The following is a 7,255-nucleotide window of genomic DNA, read 5'->3' as shown; positions in this document are numbered from 1 at the left end:
TTGATTGTAAGGTAGATCAGAAATCAGTGGCAGGCCAAACACCCCAAATTGAGGACTTACTAGAATGAAGTATGATATTTAATTGATAATTTCTTCTTGGCTTCTAATATCCAATTTCTACCCAGAGAAGGAAATAGGATGGCTGATTCACTTGCTATAGCAGCAAGTAATTTCAAACCTCGTCAAAATCCATTCCTCAGGTATGAGGTGAAAGTCAAGCACAGACCCTCCATACCTGATAACATCAAGCACTAGCAGGTATTCGAGGATGATGCGCAGATCAAATGATTTATATAAGTAGTTGGCGAGTTCAATAGCTCAACTATTGATAAAGAAGAGGAAAAAGAGGCAGATCAAGAACCAACTTCATGGGAAAAAATGGTGGCTAGATAGAAAATTCAACAACTGGAAGGGAATACTATTCCTCATGGGCTAGTTCCACTGGAAAGATTATTTAACCAGAATAATGTAGCCTCCAAAGCAATGGCTCCAGAGATGGATGAGAAAGTATAAGATTGAAATATCAGCTCAGAAGATGAACCCCAAATGGTCAGGCTATCAAAGGGAATCCCCTCGCAATACAAACAAATGCACTTAAATCTCTTCAAAATATATAAGGATGTTTTTTCTTGGTCTTATGAGGATTTAAAAGAATTTGATACTAACATCATACAACATAAGAAACCTTTAAAGAGTGGAATAAAGCCATGCAAACAGAATATCATGCAGTTTAATCCACTCTTACTCCCCTCTATTGGAAAAAAAGTGAGGAAACTTCTACAAGCTAAAATCTTAATGCCTTTAAGGTACTCTAAGTGGGTGGCCAATCTAGTCCCAGTCCGAAAAAGAATGGACAAATCATGTTATGTGTAGATTTTCATAACCTTAATAGGGAATCTTTGAAAGACAATTACCCACTGCCCCAGATGGATTATATATTACGGAAGGTGGTGGGATAAATTAGAATGTCCATGATGGATGGGTTCTATGGTTACAACGAAGTGGCAGTTCACCCTAATGATTAGAAGAAGACTTCTTTCACCACCCCTTGGGGAACTTTCGTGTATGATCACATGCCTTTCAGTCTTTTGAATGCAGGGGCCATGTTTTAGAGAGCTATGGATATAGCTTTTGTAGGGGAGTAAGACAAGTTTGTAGTTGTATATTTGGATGATATCACAGTCTTCTCTAACACTGATGAAGAGCACATCCTCCACTTGAATCTCACATTTAAGAAATGCAGGAGGTATGGACTATCTTTGAATCCCAAGAAATCTCAGTTTTCCTTGAGTGAGGGGAAGATACTAGGACACATATTAGCACAAGAGGGAGTGAAAATTGATCTTAAATGAGTCGAAGCTATCAGTCACATTACTCTACCCAGAAATAAGAAAGAGATCCAACTCCTTTTGTGGAGGATCAATTTCTTGAGAAGGTTCATACCCACCTATGCTGACATACTGAAGGGTATTACATATATGCTTAAAAATGAAAATGAAGTCAAATGGATCCCTACCTCTCTAGATCATTTTACAAGAATTAAAGAAGCTTTTGTTGAAGCACTGGTATTAGTCAACCCTGACTACTCAATGCATTTCTATACATTTTCTTTTTCTTCTCCACATACTATTGTTGCAGTTTTGACACAGAAGAATAAAGATGGTTATGAGAAGCGCATCGCCTTCTTCAGCCAATTCCTGAGGGATGCTGAGCTGAATTATAACATCTTGGAGAAATAAGCATATGCACTAGTCAAATCTTTGAAGTCATTTCGAGTGTATGTGCTACAGTCAAAAATCAAAGCATTTGTCCCAACGAAAATGGTCAAGGACATCCTTATGCAAGGAGACAATGAAGAAAAAAGGGGTAGGTGGATAGCAAAGATACAGGAATATGAGTTAGACCTAAATCCCACTAAGCTTATAAAAGGCCAAGGGTTGTCTAATATTTTATGAGAATCTAGGTGCCAAGATTTGCGAGTAAACCTGATAACAAAGGAAGACAGAATAGAATTTCAGGAAAATGAGATTAAAATAGCAAAGCAAAATATCTATGCTAAATATGAGGGATCACCCTAGTATAAGAATATCATCCATTATCTCTTATTCCTGAGGTGCCCACTAGGGCTAGACCAATCCAAATACAGGATGTTGAGACTGCAAGCTCAAAAGTATATCATATCCAATGGTCAACTCTACTAGAAAGACCCAGTGGGAGTTTTTTTTTATGCTTGGTAGAAGGTGAAACTCATAAAGTGATTGAATAATTTCATGGGGAAGTTTTGTGGAGGTCATTACAGCTGGAAGACCATAACTCACAAAATCCCCAAAGTGGGATTCTACTGGTGTACTGTTGGGCATGGAATCCCCCCAAGGCATGTTTTGGGGCTTAAAGCCCAAGTTTTGACCATATCTTATTGTAAAAGCTCCGTGAATTGCGGGCACGTGGCGAGAAAGTATGATAGAGTCACAGGGTTGTCCGCCCTAGTTTTGTAGTGTAATTTTGACTGGATAGACCTACCCATGGTCTGCAGAGTGAGGCTTTAAGTGTAAAATAGAACTAACTAATAATGAAGGAATAAGGATGTCTAAGTTATTAAATCGAAGTGTAAAGTGTGTATGTGGGTCGTAGAGTAGGAGAAGGGTCTGCAGCTAAGTGCACAGAGGCCTAGTAGTCCGCAATTGAGTGCACGAACCACTGCAGCTGAGTGCGTAGGCGAGTTGAGTCTATAATTGTGGAAAGAATCTATAAAGAGAAGTTTTGCTATAATTTTGTGCATCTTTTCTAGTGTATTGTATGAATGAATGTAATTTACAAGAATACTATTTATTTACTATGCGCACTTGTATGAGTGTTTTGTATTGTTAAATATAACTTAAGACATATAAGTAGGAAAAGGTGCTTAACTAACACTGAAGGATAAATAAGATCTCAGGTAATAACGTAGAGGGCGGTATAGCACCTAGTTAGGGTTTCGCAAGGGAAGGGTATCAGGCCACAGTGCACGGAAGGTGCGCGAAGCCACATTCATGCAGGGACAACCAAAGGATCAGTCGATCCCATCAGACATATCCAAGGTGCAGAAACCTGGTTCTAGCACCCTCCCATACTACTTCAGGTGAGACCTCAATCCATGCTCCGTGGACTGTTGCCAAAAGGGCCAGTGGTATCGGGATTTGTTTGGCTAATTAACTTCGAACCTGGGTCAAGCCCCAACAAGCCAACAAATGGTTCTATTGCCGGGACTGGGATCTGAATAGAGATTTCTGATGTCGTATCACTGGAATCTGATAAAGAAAGGAATTGAAGAGTGGTTGGACAGAAAGATTCACGAGTTCGTAGCGCAGGAAAACAGGAATTAGTGACTATCTAAGGAAAAGTGGCTAGATTTCTACTTGTATAAGGAGATCCATGAAATTTTATTTGCATCCTTCCCTACTGAGTTATACGAGTGGATCACAAAGCTAGAAGATAGCCAAGGAAGGTGTAAACTCAACAAACCTAATGTGTGGACTCCGGAATTTTTGCGCAGACTGGAAGCATCGAAAGATAAGATCGCGCGCATTGTCAATCACTGGCTGGATCGAATCATAGGAGGATTCATCACTGAATTCACGGTAGATACTTCAGTCCACTATAGCGAGGCAGAACAATGCTTCCTCAAGGGACCGCGAGGTAAGTACGTTAAATCTTGAACACTTGGATTAAAATGCTATTGTGTGAAAAGTGGGTTATGCGAATAAATTGATGTTTGGGGCTACGTAGAATGGGAGAATCTACAGAAATTAAGGTAGCACAAAACTAGAAAATAGCTCCTTGATATCACCTCTGCGAGGGGGCAAAGAAGAGCTCGCGAAGGTTTCTCCCAGAAGTTCGATCAACCTGATAAGGCAAAGAATTCCGCACATACCACCCACACCCACACCAACACCAGTTTCACCATCTTCACCCCCGACTTCACCCATACAACCTCTGCCACCACCACAAAGCAGTATGGCTAGCGTGATAAAGCTACCAGTGTTCAAGGGAGTAGGGAATGAAGATTCGGACCAGTTTTGGTTCGTGATAAAAGTTGTATGGGAAGCACAGGGTCTTATAGATGAAAATATAAGGAAGGCAACGTTGGTCAACACTCTACAAGATCGCGTGCTGACTTTGTACATTAAGCATTCCAATGAAAATCTAAATGCAAGGATGGTAGATATCGAGACTATGCTAAGAAAATAATTTAGCAGGTAAAAGTCGGAGGCACAGTCGATCATTCGATTCAAGGAAATTTCAATGCTACCAGGAGAAACCCCGTGAAAGTTGGATCAAAGACTGAAGTGCACAATTTCTGAAGCGAACACCTTAACAAATGGACAACACCATGAATGGTTTGTAACCTCGTTAACGCTGCATCTACGGGATGCACTATCGCAACAAAGGCTAACCACTCAAGCTAAGGCTTTGGAGGTTGCGATAAGATTGCATGAGACTCTGATACAAGATCCCAACCTGGGAGTCTAGCAGATTCACGTGCAGTTGAAAAACTTGTGCCTTGAGATGCAGAGTTTGAAACAAGATAGGACGACTCGTTCAAAAGTGCGCGACGAGGTATGGTGCGTTAAGTGCAAGGGCCAGGGGCACGATAAGGACCACTGCCCGGTGTTTGTGAATTACCTCGTGGGAGGAGGACCAATGCCATTGAGACCGGAGGCACAAGTAGGACCAGTGTGGCACCTGCATTGTGGTGCACGATTTGTCAGATAGGAGGGAAGCATGCTAGATAACTGCCATCTATTACAGAAGTATACGCAAAATTCCCAGTAGTTGTTCTATAATTTCTGCAGGTCAATAAGAAATGATGAGCACGCCTGTAGAAGATATGAACTAATGATGGATCGAACTCCTACCTACAGAGTTTAGGCTGAAACACGGGCCCCCGATCAAAATGCAGGCATGGAACACACTAGATTTCAGGGGCTCAGACGAGGTCAAGGTGGAATGGGGCCAGGAAGAGGTCGCAAATAGCTGATATGTTACAATTGCGCAGGATCGAGGCATTATGCCCACAATTGTACAAATCCAACAAGATCATCATGCTTATATTGTACGTAGCTTGATCATGAGACAGAGGATTGTCCAACACTGATAGCGAGGTTGCACAATAAAGGAGCACTCCAACCTCGCCCGACTCAGACCCTACAAATGATGAGGTCTGTGCCACACGAGGAAGACCCTAATGTAAATATCGTGCTCCGAAGTGGTATTATGACAGGGGATGAAAAAGGTAAGTAGCTTGAATAAAGTACCTGGGTTCGCAAGGCTCCAACGAAGGAACTAGAATTTGATTTGGAGCGCGCTAAGGAGACCTTCATGGAAGCTAAGAGGAGCTTCATTGATGCCTCCACTTCAGGAAGTAAAGACATACTGGAGCCAAAAATGGACCCATCGATGCTCACTACGTTCTTGGAGACATGCATGAAACCGATGCGTGACAGCAAGGCTGTAAAGGGGCTGCAATAACTCATAACTAGATGCACTGGGACCACACCAAGAGAACCACACATAGTCTAGAAGCTTGGGAAGCACATGATGCGAACAGGAAGGGAGATGAGATTGACCGCGCAGATCGGGGAATATGATATGGATCAAGTGATTCTGAATCTAGGATCAGACGTGAATGTCCTGCCAAAGCAGACATGGGAGCGCATGGGCAGGCCTACACTACAATGGTCTCCTATCTAACTGTGAATGGTGAACCAAAAAAATATCCTACCTATGGGATATTACAAGGAATCACTGTAAATATCGAAGGTGCGAGTGCGCTAGCAGATTTCAAAGTGATAGAGATTTTTAACGACAACAATCCCTATCCCGTGCTACTGGGAATAGATTGGGTCACTAACATGAATGGATTGATAAATCTAAAGAAGCGCAAGATGATTTTTGAGAAAAAGTCATTGTGCATAGTGGTACCTTTAGACCCTACAAAAGGATCGCGATACATAGAGCTAGTACGTGACTACAACAACGACAATGATCTAGACTGCATCTACAAGATAACTGCGCACGAGCAAGACTGGGTAAATCCAACCATGGATGGCCAAATATCATGGGAACGCAAAAGCTCATGTACATCAGATTCTGACGAGGAGATAGAACAATGGCAAAACCAGTTACATGAGGTAACCACGCTCAACTGTAACATGATGAAAAGGTCACTGCGCTGCGTAGCAATAGAGGTAAGGGACTTACCTATGTATGACGGGTTGAGCAAGGTGGATGACTTCCTGAACAAATTTGAAAGAGAAGTACCAGAACATCAGCGTTTCAACGCTCTGAAATGGGTACTGCGTGCTACACCCACAAGGTAGTGGTGTATGCACCAGAAGAGTTTTGAGTGTTAGGGCCTAAATCTACCTCAGCCTGAGAAAGGTAAGATCTAGGGTAACATCAAACCATGTTTAACCTGGTAGCTAGCCCTACGAAGTCGGGAGAGGGCTCTCTCCTTGTCAATCTCAAAAAAGATGGCCAATGAAAACCTGAGATGACTGATGTAATGACTAATTTTAGGCTAGGTATGTGTACAGAGGTGTTTGATTGAATTTGATGATGTTTTGTTTGCTCAAATGTGAAAGGCATATTTGGGCTTGGGGAATGAGACTCAGTTTTTCCGAGATCTCTATGGGGAAAGGTAGGCAAGTGAATTGGTACTTCAAATTGGGTGATATGGAGAGGTTTTAGACAGATGAGGAGTTGAAAAGGGCATGAAAAACTCAGGGATCCTTTTCAAACAGCTGAAAACATAGATAACTATGCAAACCCTAGGTAGAGCACTGCACTTTCAATGTATTCTACCTTTATCCTTGTTTGATTTAGTTAATATTAAATAAAGAGAGATATGGCATACATAAAACACATGTATACTTACAATTACAAGAAAAAAAACACCATACCAAAGCAAGATTCCACCTGAATCCCATCAAGTGCTGCAAACCACTGGTCTATTCCTTAGCCAAATTGCTGAAATGAGTATACAATGAAGCTCCAAGCTTTCCGAAAAGTCCAACCATGATAATGACTGAAAAATTACAAGATATACGCAACCAACAACTCATCCTAGCCTCTAGGGGTCGAGCTCATAATATTAGGAGTTGTTCCAACAAAATCTAAACTGAGAACTAAAAAGTAGGCAGTGGAACAACTTGCCTCTAAAAACTAGGAAACTGATTCATTCAATTGCAAACTACCTTTTGATGGATGAATCTAC

Source organism: Pinus tabuliformis, chromosome X (assembly GCF_031772625.1).
Source record: "Pinus tabuliformis cultivar Carrire ecotype Pingquan chromosome X, CPIR1, whole genome shotgun sequence".
Classification (NCBI taxonomy): Eukaryota; Viridiplantae; Streptophyta; class Pinopsida; order Pinales; family Pinaceae; genus Pinus; species Pinus tabuliformis.
The sequence above is the reverse complement of the archived record's forward strand: the minus strand, read 5'-3'. Positions refer to the sequence as shown.